At 43.7% G+C, this 22,273-nt stretch overlaps 1 long non-coding RNA gene across 1 annotated transcript in view; it reads left to right on the top strand.

Moving 5' to 3' along the window:
- Nucleotides 1–22,273, top strand: part of LOC138672319 (uncharacterized) — a 75,161-nt gene that overhangs the window by 34,951 nt on the left and 17,937 nt on the right. Inside the window, exons 2-3 of the long non-coding RNA XR_011319706.1 lie at nt 8,119–8,345; nt 8,551–8,674. This is a non-coding gene — a long non-coding RNA (uncharacterized lncRNA). The remainder of the gene's footprint in view (nt 1–8,118; nt 8,346–8,550; nt 8,675–22,273) is intronic.

Raw genomic sequence — 22,273 nt, forward strand, 5'->3', positions numbered from 1 at the left:
CATTCCCAACCATGAGCTTTTGGTGAGTTTTTGATGCGCCAAAATTTCTGCACCGATTATTTAAATTACCGTATGTTACTTGCACTTTTAAATTGCATTTTTGTGTTCGTTTTTTTACATGAGTTTATATCGCCTTTAACCCCTTAGTGACCAAGCCAATTTTGACCTTAATGACCAAGCCAATTTTTACAATTCTGACCACTGTCACTTTATGAGGTTATAGCTCTGGAACGCTTTAACATATCCCACTGATTCTGAGATTGTTTTTTCGTGACATATTGTACTTCATGTTAGTGGTAACATTTCTTTGATATGATTTGCGTTTATTTATGAAAAAATAGAAATTTCGCAAAAATTTTGAAAATTTAGCAATTTTCAAACTTTTAATTTTTGTGACCTTAAATCAGAGAGTCATGTCACACAAAATAGATAATAAATAACATTTCCCACATGTCTACTTCACATCAGTATAATTTCGGAAAAATATTTTTCTGTTAGGAAGTTATAAGGGTTAAAATTGACCAGCGATTTCTCATTTTTCCAACAAAATTTACAAAACCATTTATTTTAAGAACCACCTCACATTTGAAGTGACTTTGAGGGATCAAAATGACAGAAAATACCCCAAAGTGACACCATTCTGAAAACCGTACTCCTCAAGGTACTCAAAACCACAGCCAAGAAGTTTATTAACCCTTCTAGTGCTTCGCAAGGACTAAAGCATTGAGCAAGGAAAGAAAATAACATTTAACACATTTTTTTCACAAAAAATTTACTTTAGACCCGAACTTTTTTATTTTTACAAGGGAAACAAGAAAATGGACCATAAAAATTTGTTCTGCAATTTCTCCTGAGTACAACAATACCTCATATATGTAGGAAATCCACTGTTTGGGCGCATGGCTTGGAAGGGAGGGAACACTGTTTTTCTTTTTGAACATAAAATTGTCTGGAATCGATGGTGGGCACAATGTCGCATTTGGAGACCCCCTGATGTGCCTAAACAGTGGAAACCCTCCAGTTCTAACTCCAACCCTAACACAGCCCTTAACCCAACCCTAACCCCAACAAAACCCTAACCCCAGCTCTATCCCTAGCTCTAACCCCAGTTCTAACCCCAGTTCTATCCCCAGCTCAAACCCCAGCTCAAGCCCCAGATCAAACCCTGCTCTAACACCAACCCTAACCCCAACCCTAACCCTAACTGCAAAGAATAGAAAAAAATATATTAAACAGATTACTCTGGCGCTCACCCTAGGAAACTGCAACACTCCTTAGCTGCTGGGATGTGGACAGAGTTGTGCCAACTGTGTCAAGAGTCCTAAACCACGTAATACAATATTGATTCCGCGCTTAAGGCTAAACCAGACAGGAAAAAAAAATGCTTCACATATGTCCGGCTGCACAATACACCAAAGCCTCCACTTGTACTATGGTAGGTGCCTGTGTGAATATCACCCAATACCTCTGATGGCCAGAACCCTGACATCTCCATATGAAATCTTGTTCCACTGCTGCCAGCAGTAGGATCGCGTGTAGCTGCAGGCTTACCTGTGACTCATTGGTGCTGCAGCGTACGATGCACTTCTGTGTCTGCAAGGTGCCGGTTCGTTGTTGGAAACAAGCGCGCAAGGGCTATGGAAACATGTGCACCGAATGGTGTGGCGCGATATGCAGCTAGGGAAGCTCTGGCACCTGAGGAAGAAAAGTGTGGCTCTTCGAAACGCGTTGGTTAGCTCTGTCCCCCTGTTGTTTTGAGCACCTTTGCGCTCTATTCTGAATGTGATGTCACAAGTAGGTGGAGCCAATCAGCCATTTTTTTGCCCCACGCGATACCTAGGAATGCTACTGGCCGGAGCTTCCCTAGCTGCATATCGCGCCTCACCATTCGGTGCACATGTTGCCATAGCCCTTGCCCGCTTGTTTCCAACAACGAACCGGCACCTTGCAGACACGGAAGTGCATCGTACGCTGCAGCACCAATGAGTCACAGGTAAGCCTCTATCACAGGTAAGGATCTATCACAGTGATCAAAATGAACCAATCGGAAAAAAAATCTATTGTTGCAGGGTACCGGCCAGCAAATCTCGGCGGGTGCACTGTTCATGCGCTCGCCATTTTCTTGCAGGAAGATGACGTGAATGGCCGGGTGAGAGAGCAGGAGGATCTGGGGATGGCGGAGGTACCGGAGGGCCTCATTTCTCTCTCCTCTGGTATGCTAGATCATATCAGAGCAGAGGAGAGAGAAATGAATGGAAAACTGGATTTTTTTGTGATCGTCGTTATTCTGTGAATAACGGCGATCACGAGACAGGCGATGATAGAACCCAACCCGAATCATGTTCTTCAGAGTCTCGGCTACCCCTGGTAGCCAAGACACCAGACATTTTCTGACGTTGGGGCGCTATACACTTATTTCTCAGTGCCGTTAAAATGCAGCGCTGAGGAATAAGGCCCCTTAACTGCCACAGTTAAAAGGCATATCGGCAGTCGTAATGTGTTAGCCTGCTTTGTTTTTGATACTTTGTGGTATTCGGCTTTGACAAAATATTATTGACATACGTACTTAGGTGTGGATTACATGCATTTTTTATGCGTTCCTGCTGTGGCAATGCACTAAAAACGTTCGTTTTTCACCTGCCGATTTTCTGCATCTAATGCAAGTCTGTGTGGAAAATCCACACAGAAAGCTCAGCATATTGACAAGAGAAATTGACATTCAGTGGTTTTAAAACTCCCATTACCAGTGAGTTTATGCAGCATTAAAAAGAAGCATGGGGGCATGAGATTTCTATAAATACCAACCACTGTGCTGGAATTGTAAGATGCTGCGAGTCAGCAAAAATACTCAGCGTCAAAAATGCACCGAAAGGTCATCGTGGGAACGTAGCCTAATTTATCTAATAGGTGCACAAATAGTGCAAAAAACCTGCAACATCAAAAACTCACCAAAACAACTTAATGGGAGCGCAGGCTAAGTTCACACTAGGCGTTTCTGCTGCAGTCTTTCTTGTTAATATTCAGCTGCGTTTTACAGTACCAACAAAGCCTATTTTGTGCTTTGCTTGTTTTTTGGGACATACAGCTCTGGCAAAAATTAAAAGACCAAAACTCTGTCATGGGCAGCCCAATCTCCAGACCAGAAAACCATTGAAAACCTCTGGAATGTAATCAAGAGGATGATGGATAGTCACAAGCCATCAAACAAAGAAGAACTGCTTACATTTTTGCACCAGAAGCAATGTGAAAGACTGGTGGAAAGCATGCCAAGACGCTTGAAAGCTGTGATTAAAAATCATGGTTATTCCACAAAATATTGATTTCTGAACTCTTCCTGAGTTAAAACATTAGTATTGTTGTTTCTAAATGATTATGAACTTATTTTCTTTGCATTATTTGAGGTCTGAAATCACTGTTTTTTTTATTTTGACCATTTTTCTTTGTCAGAAAAAAAATACAAAAAATATTGCTTGGAAATCCGGAGACTTGTTGTCAGAAGGTTATAGAATAAAAGATCAATATACATTTTACCCAAAAATATACCTATAAAGAGAAAAATCAGACAAACTGAACATTTTTCAGTGGTCTCTTAATTTTTGCCAGAGATGTAGAGCATGTCACTTCTTTCAGCAAAAAAAAAAAAAAAAAATGCACCAAACATGCAGGTATGGCTACTTTCACACTGGCGTTGTTTTGAATACGTTGCAATGCGTCGCTTAGGGGAAAAAACGCATCCTGCAAAGTTGTTTGCAGGAAGCGTTTTTGCCCCATAGAGTAACATTACCGACGCATTGCGATGTATTGACACACGTCGCAACCGTCGTGCGACGGTTGTGCCGTGTTGTGGCGGACCGCCGGTAGCAAAAAACATTAAATGTAACATTTTTGCTGCCGTTGGACCGCTTTTTCCGACTGCGCATGCGTGGCCGGAACTCCGCCCCCACCTCCCCTCACCTCACAATGGGGCAGCGGATGCGCCGGAGAAATGCATCTGCTGCACCCGTTGTGCGGCGCATCAAACGCTAGCGTTGGAATCTCGGCCCGACGCACTGCGACGGGCCGAATCCGACGCTAGTGTGAAAGTAGCCTATCATGTTTTGCTGCTTTTTTTGTGCCAAAACCTGATTCTATGGAATAGGACTTTTTTTTCAACACTTAAGTTTATCAGCAAGCACGAGAGACAAATCTAGCATGTCAAACCCGCATCAAAAACGCAGTGAAAAACACAAGAAAAAGCAAGGAAAATATGATTTTTTTCTGCAGCTTCATTCATGCCAAGAGATCAGGCTTTGCGTAGTGTGAACTTACCCTAAGAAAGAAAAGTTATTCAACAAGCCGCTGAACATACTTTGAATGACACATTCTGTCTAACCCAGTTACCTAGACCTATATTTTCTTGTTTCGGTCTTAGAGTTCTCTCTCATCCATCCAGCACAGTTATCTTCCTAATTTTCCCTGGTAATCTTTGATGCTCTCTCCATGCCTTTATCACGGCCCATTCTCCCTGTCTGCCTCAGTCGCTTTCGTTCCCCTGCACGATGATAAGCATGTAACACATGACAATCTTGTCTATCTGCTATCTGAAATTAGATCTGGTGTTTTAAATAAAAAAGCTCAATAAATCAAAGATAATTGCTTAGGAACATAGAACTTCCCACTCTATCAAAAAGCCTTCAAACTTCATCCCATTATGCACCTTGCCTCCCAAATCTTGCTCAATTTTCTGTGTCACCCACTGGCACCTTCCTTTACTATCACCATTCATCACTTAGTATGCATGTGAATACTCTGCAGAATAGCAGCGAAGCAGATGAAAGCCAATAACATACACATAAAATATCAGTATTTATAGAAAGTGATTACCATATGCTGGTTTTGAAGATGAAAAGGTGTCTGCTGGAGGGATATACATCAAAGTTTTCATAGATGCATCCAATGTGCATTCGTTTAACCTTTTAGGGAATCGATCATAATAGGTTTTGCTGGTGGCTAAATCATAACATAGGAAGTATCAAATTTAAAGAGGAAGTACCACAACCTAAATTAAATCTCCATCTACTATCAGCATGTTGATTTCAGATCCATCCTCCTATATCGATTAATTTCTAAATATATCTTCATAGCGTTTAGTGCATCATTTTACTGATACAGACCTCCAAATAGCCCCAGGGGGTATAGATTTAAAGATGACAGGCTGGCTACCTGCATGAGCTGACTCGAGCTTACAGCCTTTTTATTTTTGATACTGTACATTAGCTACCTCTAGAAGAAAGAAAACTATGTGCCCAATTCATCAGAGCTTTTACGTCAGTATTCTGGATTAAAAAGCTTGGCAAAGTCACATAATTTTGTCGTAACTGGTAGTGGAAATAAAATTATGGGACTTTTGGTGTTCTCATACCATTTTCGCCCAGCTCTGACAAAGTTGGCAGAGCTCCGGCAGAAGGGGGCATGGCGTTCGCCGTTCATCAAATTTTGACTGGCAATGTTTGCAATACCACCAATCTTACTGCAGCTCCTGCCAGAGTAGGATTTGTGATGAAGCACACACAGAGTGTCATAAAATTGTACGACGTCACTCTCACGGAGGTGCTAATCCCTACTTTTCCTACACGCCGGGTATTCTTCTTACAACCCATACTGACAGTTTACGTTGGAATTGACAACCATGCTTAGTAGAGCAAGGACTAGCCTTGCTCCAGAAATGGGCATCACTGATGATGCTTCCTATCAGGGAGGGGACAGAAACTGCGGCAGTGACCATAGCTCCAGCCCCTGTATGATGACTTATTTGACTATCCCAGCATACACTTGGATTCTAAAATCAAGCGCCATAAACAAGGAAGTAGTAAAAAAAATTAAAGCAGTTAGATAGAATAGAGAGGGAATGATAGACACTTTTAATCGAAGTATATTAGTCAATAGATTAGATTATAACATTAAATAGATAGGCATTTAGGAGTAGAATTTTAGCTCTAGACCTCCCCTATAATGTTTCATCAACGATATTCACAGATGGAAAAAAATTAGTGCAAAAATGTTAATCACAGACAGCACAGTAATTACACCCTGATGCCATCCATGTGCTCTCAGTGATTTTAACGGACTCATAGACTTACAGTGGGGAAAAAGTATTTAGTCAGCCACCAATTATGCAAGTTCTCCCACTTAAAAAGATGAGAGGCCTGTAATTGATATCATAGGTAGACCACAACTATGAAAGTCAAAATTGAGAAAACAAATCCAGAAAATCACCTTGTCTGATTTGGCAAGATTTATTTTTCAAATTATGGTGGAAAATAAGTATTTGGTCATTAACACAAGTTCATCTAAATATTTTGTTATATATCCTTTGTTGGCAATGACAGAGGTCAAACGTTTTCTGTAAGTCTTCACAAGGTTGGTACACACTGTTGTTGGTATGTTGGCCCATTCCTCCATGCAGATCTCCTTTAGAGCAGTGATGTTTTGGGCCTGTCGGTGGGCAATGCGGACTTTCAACTCCCTCCAAAGGTTTTCTATGGGTTTGAGATCTGGAAACTGGCTAGGCCACTCCAGGATGTTCATATGCTTCTTACAAACCCTCTCCTTCATTGCCCTGGTGATGTGCTTGGGATCATTATCATACTGAAAGACCCATCCACGTTTCATCTTCAATGCCCTTGCTGATGGAAGGAGGTTTGCTCTCAAAATCTCAGGATACATGGCCCCATTCTTTCTTTCATGTACACGGATCAGTTGTCCTGGTCCCTTTGCAGAGAAACAGCCCAAAGCATGATGTTGCCACCCCAATGCTTCACAGTAGGAATGGTGTTCTTTGGATGCAACTCAGCATTCTGTCTCCTACAAACACAATGAGTTTTGTTTCTACCAAACAGTTCAACTTTGGTTTCATCAGAGCATATGACATCCTCCCAATGCTATTCTGGATAATCCAAATGCTCTCTAGCAAACTTCAGACAGACCCGAAAATGTATTGGCTTAAGCAGGGGGACACGTCTGGCACTGCAGGATCTGAGTCCCTGGCAGTGTAGTGTGTTACTGATAGTAACCTTTGTTACGGTGGTCCCAGCTCTATGCAGGTTATTCATTAGGTCCCCCTGTGTGATTCTGGGATTTTTGCTCACCGTTCTTGTGATCACTTTGACTCCATGGGGTGATATTTTAGGTTGAGCCCCAGATTGAGGGAGATTATCAGTGGTCTTATATGTCTTCCATTTTCTTATTATTGCTCCCACAGTTGATTTAATCACACCAAGCTGCTTGCCTATTGCAGATCCAGTCAGCCCAGCCAGGTGTAGGGCTACAATTTTGTTTCTGGTGTCCTTTGACAGCTCTTTGGTCTTCACCATAGTGGAGTTTGGAGTGTGACTGTTTGAGGTTGTGGACAGATGCCATTTATACTAATAACCTCTAAAAGAAGAAGTTACAGGTTGGTGAGAGCCAGAAATCTTGCATGTTTTTAGGTGACCAGATAGTTATTTTCTATCATAATTTGCAAAATAAATGTTGTCAAATGAGACAAGGTGATTTTCTGTATTTGTTTTCTCAATTTTGACTCTCATAGTTGTGGTCTACCTATGATGTCAATTACAGGCCTCTCTCATCTTTTTAAGTGGAAGAACTTGCACAATTGGTGGCTGACTAAATACATTTTTTCCCCCACTGTATATGGGTAATTTCGATCCATGACTCGGATCAAAAACCTTCATGTTTCCGTGATTTTTTGTTGACCGCTCAGTCCGCAAAGACATGGACATGTGAGCAGCCCCTTAGGATGTAGCTATATCCAATTTAGAACTAGGAAGACAGTATTCTTCTTTCTGCAGGAGAAATAATTTGAATATTTCTCTCAAGGAGCATTGTCTAGCCTGTAAAATTTCCTACCTCCTGAGTACATGAGTGAATTTGCTGAAATTCAAATTCGTCATATTCACTCAAATTTAGCTGGAAAATTAAATTATTAGATTGAATAATGTCAATTGAGTCTTTTGAGAAGGGGTTAAAGAAATTCAGATACTCTTTTTGGACCTCCTCATACCACTCTTGCCACTGATGACCTCTGATAGACTCTTTCTCCTTTGTCTTCTCATTTCTGTCTGCGATCTTCTTTTACAGGCCTCCAGCATTGCTGTCCAGGTCCATTGAGATCAATGATGTGCGTTGCGCTCCACATGACTGAGTGCAGCGCAACACAAGTGATTAACGTGCATCGTCCCTAAATGATTGCGTGAAGCCTAGTCCAGAGCGACAGAGAGGTAGAGACAGAATATGGAAGACGAGAAGACAAAAAAGCCGATCATAGATTTTGTGGCATAGAGAACCAAGGAAAGGGTTGACGAGAGGTGAGTATAAGATTTTATTCTCAGTTCTCAAAATCCATCAATGGAATTCTGAAAATTTGGATTCTAGTGGATTTGTAAAATAGTTTGATTTTTTACAAATTCATTCTCTTGTCTCTTTACTCCTAAGGTATTATTGATTCCATGCATTAGCGAATGCAGTGGCGGCCGCAGACAGCTGACACCTTTTTTAATCTATGTCTTGCAGTGGATTTGGAGCTGCACAACAGAAAATCAGAGGAATTTTAAATTGCTATAATAATATAAGCACAAAATTCAAAACTCATTTAGATTAAAAAAAAGGTGAATGTTCACTTTAAGCCATTGGAAAGGTAGGTGTTGAATCCAGGTATGTCCAAACAGACCCCCTGCAATTATAATGTGACCATCATATATTAGTTATGGGTGACATCAGCTCTACTATACTTGTCTCTCCGCTCTAACTTACTGGCATTGCAATACAATTTAAAAAGTCGATTTTTAGGAAGAACATGGCAGCCTTGTAATAAATGAAGAGGTTTTCATATCCTCAGCCGTGTTACTTGTATCACTGATTGACAGTTCAGAGCCATGATCTGTAATAGCATGTGGGTCACTCAATGATAATCCTACCTGAAATGTCATTCAGCATTTCATGATCCTAGACAAGGAATATGTTACAAGTAGTGTTGAGCATTCCGATACCGCAAGTATCGGGTATCGGCCGATACTTGCGGTATCGGAATTCCGATACCGAGATCCGATATTTTTGTGATATCGGGTATCGGTATCGGAAGTGTAAAATAAAGAATTAAAATAAAAAATATTGTTATATTCACCTCTCCGGCGGCCCCTGGACATCAACGGGAGGATCCGGCGTCCGGCACGGCTTCTTTCTTCAAAATGCGCGCCTTCAGGACCTGTGGAATGACGTCCCGGCTTCTGATTGGTCGCGTGCCGCCCATGTGACCGCCACGCGACCAATCAGAAGCCGCGACGTCATTCCTCAGCTAAAGTCCTAGAATGAGCGCCTTCTAGGACCTGAGGAATGACGTCGCGGCTTCTGATTGGTCGCGTGGCGGTCACATGGGCGGCACGCGACCAATCAGAAGCCGGGACGTCATTCCACAGGTCCTGAAGGCGCGCATTTTGAAGAAAGAAGCCGTGCCGGACGCCGGATCCTCCCGCTGATGTCCAGGGGCCGCCGGAGAGGTGAATATAACAATATTTTTTATTTTAATTCTTTATTTTACACTTTAATATGGATCCCAGGGCCTGAAGGAGAGTTTCCTCTCCTTCAGACCCTGGGATCCATGAGGATACATTCCGATACTTGATGTCCCATTGACTTGTATTGGTATCGGATATCGGTATCGGCGATATCCGATATTTTTCGGGTATCGGCCGATACTATCCGATACCGATACTTTCAAGTATCGGACGGTATCGCTCAACACTAGTTACAAGCATTATGTGAAATGTAGGCATTGTATAGGCTGTCTATTCTATAGAATGTATAAAGCTTAAAGGCAATGTATAAGATTCATTAATTTACACACATTTTCTAAACTTATCCCCATTTATTATTCCTCCTGACCATAATCTGTACACATTTCCTAATCCTGCTAAGGCTACAGTCACACATTCATCAAAAACAGATCATTTTTTTCTTATTTGACATCCGTTTTGCCTCCTTTTTACATCTGTTTTTTTCTCATCCATAGCTAAAAAAAAAACTTTTTAAACTGATTTTTTTTTCCCACTAAGGCCGGCGTCACACTAGCGAGTTTTACGGACGTATGAGCGCATATAATACGTCCGTAAAACTCGCCTAACAAACGTCCCAATTATTCTCTATGCCCCTGCTCCTATCTGCCGTATTTTACTGATCAGTATTATACGGCTTTCTATGGCCATAGAAAATCGCAGCATGCTGCGTTTGTCACCGTATTGCGCAAAAAAAATGCCAATGAAAGTCTATGGAAGCCCCAAAAATACGGATTGCACACGGACCAGCAGTGTGACTTGCGAGAAATACGCAGCGGTGTTAGAGAGAAAAGCCAGCAATTCAGTGCGGTGTACAGTAAAATCACACTGACAGCTTACAATAGAATAGGTAGAATAAATGTCTACACATAGAATAGGTATATACAGTGGGGCAAAAAAATATTTAGTCAGTCAGCAATAGTGCAAGTTCCACCACTTAAAAAGATGAGAGGCGTCTGTAATTTACATCATAGTTAGACCTCATCTATGGGAGACAAACTGAGAAAAAAAAATCCAGAAAATCACATTGTCAGTTTTTTTAACATTTTATTTGCATATTATGGTGGAAAATAAGTATTTGGTTAGAAACAAAATTTCATCTCAATACTTTGTAATATATCCTTTGTTGGCAATGACAGAGGTCAAACGTTTTCTGTAAGTCTTCACAAGGTTGCCACACACTGTTGTTGGTATGTTGGCCCATTCCTCCATGCACATCTCCTCTAGAGCAGTGATGTTTTTGGCTTTTCGCTTGGCAACACGGACTTTCAACTCCCTCCAAAGGTTTTCTATAGGGTTGAGATCTGGAGACTGGCTAGGCCACTCCAGGACCTTGAAATGCTTCTTACGAAGCCACTCCTTCGTTGCCCTGGCGGTGTGCTTTGGATCATTGTCATGTTGAAAGACCCAGCCACGTTTCATCTTCAATGCCCTTGCTGATGGAAGGAGGTTTGCACTCAAAATCTCACGATACATGGCCCCATTCATTCTTTCATGTACCCGGATCAGTCGTCCTGGCCCCTTTGCAGAGAAACAGCCCCAAAGCATGATGTTTCCACCACCATGCTTTACAGTAAGTATGGTGTTTGATGGATGCAACTCAGTATTCTTTTTCCTCCAAACACGACAAGTTGTATTTCTACCAAACAGTTCCAGTTTGGTTTCATCAGACCATAGGACATTCTCCCAAAACTCCTCTGGATCATCCAAATGCTCTCTAGCAAACTTCAGATGGGCCCGGACATGTACTGGCTTAAGCAGTGGGACACGTCTGGCACTGCAGGATCTGAGTCCATGGTGGCGTAGTGTGTTACTTATGGTAGGCCTTGTTACATTGGTCCCAGCTCTCTGCAGTTCATTCACTAGGTCCCCCCGCGTGGTTCTGGGATTTTTGCTCACCGTTCTTGTGATCATTCTGACCCCACGAGGTGGGATTTTGCGTGGAGCCCCAGATCGAGGGAGATTATCAGTGGTCTTGTATGTCTTCGATTTTCTAATTATTGCTCCCACTGTTGATTTCTTCACTCCAAGCTGGTTGGCTATTGCAGATTCAGTCTTCCCAGCCTGGTGCAGGGCTACAATTTTGTTTCTGGTGTCCTTTGACAGCTCTTTGGTCTTCACCATAGTGGAGTTTGGAGTCAGACTGTTTGAGGGTGTGCACAGGTGTCTTTTTATACTGATAACAAGTTTAAACAGGTGCCATTACTACAGGTAATGAGTGGAGGAAAGAGGAGACTCTTAAAGAAGAAGTTACAGGTCTGTGAGAGCCAGAAATCTTGATTGTTTGTTTCTGACCAAATACTTATTTTCCACCATAATATGCAAAAAAATGATAAAAAAAACAGACAATGTGATTTTCTGGATTTTTTTTTTCTCAGTTTGTCTCCCATAGTTGAGGTCTACCCATGATGTAAATTACAGACGCCTCTCATCTTTTTAAGTGGTGGAACTTGCACTATTGCTGACTGACTAAATACTTTTTTGCCCCACTGTATATTATTATTTCATACAGCGCTAGATAGCTTTAAAGCCGGTAATTCAATTTTTTTGCATATTCCACACTACTAATGTTAGTAGTGTGGAATATGCAAAAAAAAAGGTGATATGAGATGGTTTACTGTATGTAAACCATGTCACATATCATGTCCAGTTTAGGAAGGAGATAGCAAAAGCCGGCAATTGAATTACCGGCTCTAAAGCTATATGTGTCTACTATATATAAAAAATAAAAAAACATATATACTGTCTATATATATATATATATATATATATATATATATATATATAGACAGTATATATGTTTTGGTTTTTTTTACACATGGATCCCTTGTAGGGTTGAGCGACCTTCACTTTTATAGGATCGGGTCGGGTTTCACGAAACCCGACTTTTGGAAAAGTCGGGTCGAGTGAAATCGGCCGATCCTATAAAAAAGTCGGGGTCGGGGTCGGCCGAAACTCGAAACCCAATGCAGTGCATTGGGTTTCCATGGTTCCCAGGGTCTGAAGGAGCGGAAACTCTCCTCCAGGCCCTGGGATCCATATTTAAGTGTAAAATATAGAATTAAAATAAAAAATATCCTTATACTTACCCTCTGACGCGCCCTGGTACTAACCGGGAACCTTCCTTCCTTAGAATCAGCCTTCCAGGACCTTCGGTGACGTCGCGGGTGACGTCGCGGCTTGTGATTGGCCGCGCGGCCGCCCATGTGACCGCTCGCGCGGCCAATCACAAGCCGCGACGTCACCCGCGACGTCACCGAAGGTCCTGGAAGGGCTGATTCTTAGGAAGGAAGGCTGTCGGAAGGAAGCAGGGCGCTTCCGAGGGTGAGTATATTCCTATTAGGTATATACTCACCCTCGGAAGCGCCCTGCTTCCTTCCGACAGCCTTCCTTCCTAAGAATCAGCCCTTCCAGGACCTTCGGTGACGTCGCGGGTGACGTCGCGGCTTGTGATTGGCCGCGCGAGCGGTCACATGGGCGGCCGCGCGGCCAATCACAAGCCGCGACGTCACCGCGACGTCACGGCAAGGTCCTAGAAGCGCGGATTCGAAGGAGGAAGGCTGCCGGTTAGTACCAGGGCGCGTCAGAGGGTAAGTATTGCAATATTTTTTATTTTAATTCTATATTTTACACTTTAATCTGAATTCCGATACCAATTCCCGATATCTTAAACATATCGGGAATCGGGATCGGAATTCCGATTCCAGATTCAAAAGATCGCCGACTTCATGGCCGACCCCCCACTAGGGTCGGGTCGGGTTTCATGAAACCCGACCTTGCCAAAAGTCAGCGACTTTTGAACAATTTCGACCCGTTTCGCTCAACCCTAATCCCTTGTATAGCCGTATGTCGGTTTTGCAAGCCTGCGAGAAAAACACGCAGTACGGATGCCATACGGATTACATACGGAGGATGCCATGCGCAAAATACGCTGACACACCCTGCCTACGGAGGAGCTACGGACCACTATTTTGGGGACTTTTCAGCGTATTACGGCCGTAATATACGGACCGTATTGTCTTACGCTGAGTGTGACTCCAGCCTAACACTTAGCAATGGTTCACTTATAAGGGTTGTCTGACCTTAGGGTACAAGTCTGCAATCACTCTATGTCACTGCTGAGTTATGAATCCCACATCAAGTGCAGTGCATGCTGTGTGGATTCTCTGGAGGCGAGACCAAGCAGTCAAGTGACCACTTTTACAGAGTGACTGCAGGCTTGAAGCCTAAGACTGGACAACCCCTTTAAAAAAATAAAATAAATGAAAATGGATGGAATACAAATGGAGAAAGGATGGCTTTTGTTTTTCATGTTTTAAGCAGTTTCTTTATATTTGGATTAACCAATCTTATTTGCAATAAGGTACTGGGTTTGATTGGAACAAATAGATAAATCTTTGAACAAAAATGGATCTGTGAATGGTTCAATTAAACTCTATGGTCAGTGCACTGTCCATCTTTAAAACAGATCGCACAAAGATGAGAGAAACAGATGTGTGAAATCATCCTACCACTAACCCTGGTAAAATAAAGGCAAAGGTAATTTTCAATTGATTTATGTTGCAGGTAGGCCCCCTGTCATCTAGACATTCTATACAATACCTTAAAGGGAATCTGCCAGTAGGATCAAGCCTACTAAGTAGGGATGAGTAAACCCGAACGGAGTTCATACCCAGTGCTGAACTCCAAACACAGTCTTCTCCCAGTGAGTAGTCTGTTTTACTGTTCGGAGTTCAGATGCTTAAAGGGAACCTGTCAGCCGGATTGTGCACAGTAACCTACAGACAGCGTCAGGTTGGCGCCATTATACTGATAAAAATGATACTTTGGTTGATGAAATCCGTATTGTGGTTGTTGTTTAATCTGTATTTTCAGTTTTGAGTTAATGTTATGCTCGTGCTTCGGGGCAGCCTGTGGGGGTCTTCATGTGCTGCTCTGATTAGCTATTCATAATGAAGGCTGCTGGCAGGTCACTGATCCCTCAGTGCCCTACCCCCTAGTTTACATAATGAATCCTACTATATAATTGTCTAAGGTCCACTTCCGTCTGTTTTTCTGTCTGTCTGTCTGTCGCGGAAATCCCTCATCGCTGATTGGTCGCGGCCGGCTGGGCGCGACCAATCAGCGAGAGGCACAGTCCGGCTGCGAATTGGCCCCTCCCTACTCCCCTCCAATCAGCGCCCACAAAGGGTTTTAACAGTCCCTTAAATGGACCGCGTTACACCGTGGCATAATGCTGTGTAACGCAGTCCGTTAACGCTGCCATTAACCCTGTGTGACCAACTTTTTACTATTGATTCTGCCTATTCAGCATCAATAGTAAAAACATATAATGTTAAAAATAATTAAAAAATCATTATATTCTCACCTTCCGGTGTCCGCGGCAGCCTGTCCCGCTCCTTGCGACGCTCCGGTCCCAAGAATGCATTGCGCAATGACCGGAGATGACATAGCGGTCTCGCGAGACCACTACATCATCATGTGTTATTGCCGCAAAGCATCACTGGGAATGGAGCATCGTGAGGAGCATAGCTAAAAGTCTGGGCTGGATTCTGGGGCCGACGGAAGGTGGGTATATAACTATTTTTTATTTTTGAATATAAAGACACCAGCGCTCCCTAATATAAAAAGATTGATTCTGCGCTTCAGGATGGATCACTAAACAACAAACGCATAGATGAAATGCAAGAAGACTGCCTGCTGCCAATCTATATATATAATTGTCTAAGGGTTTTTCCGTCTGTCTGTCTGTCTGTCTGTCCTGGAAATCCCGCCTCTCTGATTGGTCGAGGCCGCCAGGCCTCGACCAATCAGAGACCGGCACAGCATGGCGACGATGATGTCATAAAGGTTGCCTCGACCAATCAGCGACGGGCACAGTCTGCCGCGAATTCGCCTCGACCAATCAGCGATGGGCACAGTATCGACGTAGATGTCATAATGGTTGCCATGGCGACGATGATGTCATAAAGGTTGCCTCGACCAATCAGCGACGGGCACAGTCTGCCACGAATTCTGGAATCATCATTGTCCATATACTACGGGGACATGCATATTCTAGAATACCCGATGCGTTTGAATCGGGCCACAATCTAGTGGTATATAATACCCATTAAATGTGATGCGCGTGCAATGCAGACATATAATACACACCGGCACTGCACTAATTGTATCCTGTGTTATGTAGGCAATCCAGTGACACAGTGTGCCAGCAATCAGAGCACATACAGTGATCTGACAATAACCCAAAAACAATAGAACGAGCTCTGAGACGTGGAATCTCTGTAGACCGCAATACCTGAACCTATCCTAAGCACAACTAAAGGCAGCTGTGGATTGCGCCTGACACTACCTATGCAACTCGGCACAGCCTGAGGAGCTGACTAGCCTGAAGATAGAAAAACAAGCCTGACTTGCCTCAGAGAAATACCCCAAAGGAAAAGGCAGCCCCCCACATATAATGACTGTTAGCAAGAAGAAAAGACAAACGTAGGGATGAAATAGATTCAGCAAAGTGAGGCCCGATATTCTAGATAGAGCGAGAATAGCAAAGAGAACTTTGCAGTCTACAAAAAACCCTAAAGCAAAAAACCACGCAAAGGGGGCAAAAAGACCCACCGTGCCGAACTAACGGCACGGCGGTACACCCTTTGCGTCTCAGAGCTTCCAGCAAAACGAATTGACAAGCTGGACAGAAAAAGTAGCAACAAAAGCAAAAAAGCACTTATCTAAGCAGAGCAGCAGGCCACAGGAAAGATCCAGAAGCTCAGATCCAACACTGGAACATTGACAAGGAGCAAGGAAGACAGAATCAGGCGGAGTTAAATAACAAAGCAGCCAACGAGCTCACCAGAACACCTGAGGGAGGAAGCTCAGAAGCTGCAGTACCACTCGTGACCACAGGAGCGAATTCAGCCACAGAATTCACAACAGTACCCCCTCCTTGAGGAGGGGTCACCGAACCCTCACCAGAGCCCCCAGGCCGACCAGGATGAGCGACATGAAAGGCACGAACAAGATCTGGAGCATGGACATCAGAGGCAAAAACCCAGGAATTATCTTCCTGAGCATAACCCTTCCATTTAACCAGATACTGGAGTTTCCGTCTAGAAACACAAGAATCCAAAATTTTCTCCACAATATACTCCAATTCCCCCTCCACCAAAACCGGGGCAGGAGGCTCAACAGATGGAACCATAGGTGCCACGTATCTCCGCAACAACGACCTATGGAATACATTATGTATGGAAAAGGAGTCTGGGAGGGTCAGACGAAAAGACACAGGATTGAGAATCTCAGAAATCCTATACGGACCAATAAAACGAGGTTTAAATTTAGGAGAGGAAACCTTCATAGGAATATGACGAGAAGATAACCAAACCAGATCCCCAACACGAAGTCGGGGACCCACACGGCGTCTGCGATTAGCGAAAAGTTGAGCCTTCTCCTGGGACAAGGTCAAATTGTCCACTACCTGAGTCCAGATCTGCTGCAACCTGTCCACCACAGAATCCACACCAGGACAGTCCGAAGACTCAACCTGTCCTGAAGAGAAACGAGGATGGAACCCAGAATTGCAGAAAAATGGACAGACCAAGGTAGCCGAGCTGGCCCGATTATTAAGGGCGAACTCAGCCAACGGCAAAAAGGACACCCAATCATCCTGGTCTGCAGAAACAAAACATCTCAGATATGTTTCCAAGGTCTGATTGGTTCGTTCGGTCTGGCCATTAGTCTGAGGATGGAAAGCCGAGGAAAAAGATAGGTCAATGCCCATCCTACCACAAAAGGCTCGCCAAAACCTTGAAACAAACTGGGAACCTCTGTCAGAAACAATATTCTCAGGAATGCCATGCAAACGAACCACATGCTGGAAGAACAAAGGCACCAAATCAGAGGATGAAGGCAATTTAACCAAGGGCACCAGATGGACCATTTTAGAAAAGCGATCACAGACCACCCAAATGACTGACATCTTTTGAGAAACGGGAAGGTCAGAAATGAAATCCATCGAAATATGTGTCCAAGGCCTCTTTGGGACTGGCAAGGGCAAAAGCAACCCACTGGCACGTGAACAGCAGGGCTTAGCCCTAGCACAAATCCCACAGGACTGCACAAAAGTACGTACATCCCGTGACAGAGATGGCCACCAGAAGGATCTAGCCACTAACTCTCTGGTACCAAAGATTCCAGGATGACCAGCCAACACCGAACAATGAAGTTCAGAGATAACTTTACTAGTCCACCTATCAGGGACGAACAGTTTCTCCGCCGGACAACGATCAGGTTTATTCGCCTGAAATTTTTGCAACACTCGCCGCAAATCAGGGGAGATGGCAGACACAATGACTCCTTCCTTGAGGATACTCGCCGGCTCAGATGAACCCGGAGAGTCGGGCACAAAACTCCTAGACAGAGCATCCGCCTTCACATTTTTAGAGCCCGGAAGGTACGAAATCACAAAATCGAAGCGGGCAAAAAATAACGACCAACGGGCCTGTCTAGGATTCAAGCGCTTGGCAGACTCGAGATAAGTAAGGTTCTTATGATCAGTCAATACCACCACGCGATGCTTAGCTCCTTCAAGCCAATGACGCCATTCCTCGAATGCCCACTTCATGGCCAGCAACTCTCGGTTGCCCACATCATAATTACGCTCAGCAGCCGAAAACTTCCTGGAAAAGAAAGCACATGGTTTCAACACTGAGCAACCAGAACCTCTCTGTGACAAAACCGCCCCTGCTCCAATCTCAGAAGCATCAACCTCGACCTGGAACGGAAGAGAAACATCTGGTTGACACAACACAGGGGCAGAACAAAAACGATGCTTCAACTCCTGAAAAGCTTCCACAGCAGCAGAAGACCAATTAACCAAATCAGCACCCTTCTTGGTCAAATCGGTCAATGGTTTGGCAATGCTAGAAAAATTACAGATGAAGCGACGATAAAAATTAGCAAAGCCCAGGAATTTTTGCAGACTTTTCAGAGATGTCGGCTGAGTCCAATCCTGGATGGCTTGGACCTTAACCGGATCCATCTCGATAGTAGAAGGGGAAAAGATGAACCCCAAAAATGAAACTTTCTGCACACCGAAGAGACACTTTGATCCCTTCACAAACAAAGAATTAGCACGCAGGACCTGGAAAACCATTCTGACCTGCTTCACATGAGAGTCCCAATCATCTGAGAAGATCAAAATGTCATCCAAGTAAACAATCAGGAATTTATCCAGATACTCACGGAAGATGTCATGCATAAAAGACTGAAACACAGATGGAGCATTGGCAAGTCCGATCGGCATCACTAGATACTCAAAATGACCCTCGGGCGTATTAAATGCAGTTTTCCATTCATCTCCTTGCCTGATTCTCACCAGATTATACGCACCACAAAGATCTATCTTAGTGAACCAACTAGCCCCCTTAATCCGAGCAAACAAGTCAGATAACAATGGCAAGGGATACTGAAATTTAACAGTGATCTTATTAAGAAGGCGGTAATCAATACACGGTCTCAGCGAACCATCCTTCTTGGCTACAAAAAAGAACCCTGCTCCCAGTGGTGATGACGATGGGCGAATATGTCCCTTCTCCAGGGATTCCTTCACATAACTGCGCATAGCGGCGTGTTCAGGCACGGATAAATTAAATAATCGACCTTTAGGGAATTTACTATCAGGAATCAAATTGATAGCACAATCACAATCCCTATGCGGAGGTAGGGCATCGGACTTGGGCTCTTCAAATACATCCTGATAATCAGACAAGAACTCTGGGACCTCAGAAGGAGTGGATGACGAAATAGACAAAAATGGAACATCACCATGTACCCCCTGACAACCCCAGCTGGATACCGACATAGAGTTCCAATCCAATACTGGATTATGGGTTTGCAGCCATGGCAACCCCAACACGACCACATCATGCAGATTATGTAGCACCAGAAAGCGAATAACTTCCTGATGTGCAGGAGCCATGCACATGGTCAGCTGGGTCCAGTACTGAGGTTTATTCTTGGCCAAAGGTGTAGCATCAATTCCTCTCAACGGAATAGGACACCGCAAAGGCTCCAAGAAAAACCCACAACGTTTAGCATAATCCAAATCCATCAGATTCAGGGCAGCGCCTGAATCCACAAACGCCATGACAGAATACGATGACAAAGAGCATATCAAGGTAATGGACAGAAGGAATTTGGATTGTACAGTACCAATGACGGCAGACCTATCGAACCGCTTAGTGCGCTTAGGACAATCAGAAATAGCCTGAGTGGAATCACCACAGTAGAAACACAGACCATTCAGACGTTTGTGTTCTTGCCATTCAACTCTGGTCATAGTCCTATCGCACTGCATAGGCTCAGGTTTAATCTTAGACAATACCGCCAAATGGTGCACAGATTTACGCTCGCGCAAGCGTCGACCGATCTGAATGGCCAAAGACATAGACTCATTCAAACCAGCAGGCATAGGAAAACCCACCATGACATCCTTAAGAGCCTCAGAGAGACCCTTCCTGAACAAAGCTGCCAGCGCAGATTCATTCCACAGAGTGAGTACTGACCACTTCCTAAATTTCTGACAATATACTTCTATATCATCCTGACCCTGGCACAAAGCCAGCAAATTTTTCTCAGCCTGATCCACTGAATTAGGCTCATCGTAAAGTAATCCGAGCGCCAGGAAAAACGCATTGACATTACTCAATGCAGGGTCTCCTGGCGCAAGAGAAAATGCCCAGTCCTGAGGGTCGCCGCGCAAAAAAGAAATAATAATCAAAACCTGTTGAATAGGATTACCAGAAGAATGAGGTTTCAAGGCCAGAAATAGCTTACAATTATTTTTGAAATTAAGAAACTTAGTTCTATCACCAAAAAACAAATCAGGAATAGGAATTCTTGGTTCTAACATAGATTTCTGATCAATAGTATCTTGAATCCTTTGTACATTTGTAACGAGATTATCCATTGAAGAGCACAGACCCTGAATATCCATGTCCACACCTGTGTCCTGAAACACCCAAATGTCTAGGGGAAAAAAAAGACTGAACACAGAGCTGAGAAAAAAAAATGATGTCAGAACTTCTTTTTTCCCTCTATTGAGAATCATTAGGTTGGCTCCTTGTACTGTTATGTAGGCAATCCAGTGACACAGTGTGCCAGCAATCAGAGCACATACAGTGATCTGACAATAACCCAAAAACAATAGAACGAGCTCTGAGACGTGGAATCTCTGTAGACCGCAATACCTGAACCTATCCTAAGCACAACTAAAAGCAGCTGTGGATTGCGCCTGACACTACCTATGCAACTCGGCACAGCCTGAGGAGCTGACTAGCCTGAAGATAGAAAAACAAGCCTGACTTGCCTCAGAGAAATACCCCAAAGGAAAAGGCAGCCCCCCACATATAATGACTGTTAGCAAGAAGAAAAGACAAACGTAGGGATGAAATAGATTCAGCAAAGTGAGGCCCGATATTCTAGATAGAGCGAGGATAGCAAAGAGAACTTTGCAGTCTACAAAAAACCCTAAAGCAAAAAACCACGCAAAGGGGGCAAAAAGACCCACCGTGCCGAACTAACGGCACGGCGGTACACCCTTTGCGTCTCAGAGCTTCCAGCAAAACGAATTGACAAGCTGGACAGAAAAAGTAGCAACAAAAGCAAAAAAGCACTTATCTAAGCAGAGCAGCAGGCCACAGGAAAGATCCAGAAGCTCAGATCCAACACTGGAACATTGACAAGGAGCAAGGAAGACAGAATCAGGCGGAGTTAAATAACAAAGCAGCCAACGAGCTCACCAGAACACCCGAGGGAGGAAGCTCAGAAGCTGCAGTACCACTCATGACCACAGGAGCGAATTCAGCCACAGAATTCACAACAATCCTGCACCAGTGCCGGTCTGACTCACCAGGTTCCCGGGGTGTAGTAGATACGCAGGGTTCCGGATGTGTTGGCAGCTATCAGATTTCCTGGTGGAGGTCCCTCAGGCGGGAATAGGGTGATGGGAAGGGGCTGACCGCAGACACAGCAAGATGGCGAGACGGTGAATCGGTGTAGAGCCAGAGAACGCCCTGGCCGGTGGCATCCCTGGATACAGAGAGAAAAAAAATGGCCGACAAAAGCACTCCACATGTGACGTCACAGGAGCTACGAGGTGCTGCTGGGGCCAAAAAGGTATCCTTTTTTTCTCTCTGTATCCACGGACGCTACCGGGAAAAACTTCCATAGAGAAATGGATAAAAAAAAATATGCAATTCTGTGCAAGTCTATGTAAAATGTATAAATGGCCAAGTGAGCTTTCGTTAGTCTTTCCATATGCCCAGGAGACTTGTATGAAGCAAGCAGTATACAACTAAACTGCAAAAGTGGAGGAACAGAAGATCGGGCACTCACTCCAGTTATTAATATGATGGGCCTCGTTGGTTGGACATTCAATATTTAAGGCTCTCCTATACGGTATATTAGAGGAGGCCAAAATTGCTAATTTCAGTGGGATGGATGACCATGTAACATGTCTGACTCCCCCTGGAAATATAAACTGTGCAGGAGGTGTGGGTTAAATCTGCGCTGCCTTAATAATGAAGTTCCAACATTGATGTTGTATGTGGAATTTCCTGAAGAAGAGGTCGCACTGACCTTGAAATGCGTTGAATAAACCACCATCTAAATTTATTATCCTTGGAAAT

The sequence above is a fragment of the Ranitomeya imitator genome, chromosome 3 (assembly GCF_032444005.1).
Source record: "Ranitomeya imitator isolate aRanImi1 chromosome 3, aRanImi1.pri, whole genome shotgun sequence".
NCBI lineage: Eukaryota > Metazoa > Chordata > Amphibia > Anura > Dendrobatidae > Ranitomeya > Ranitomeya imitator.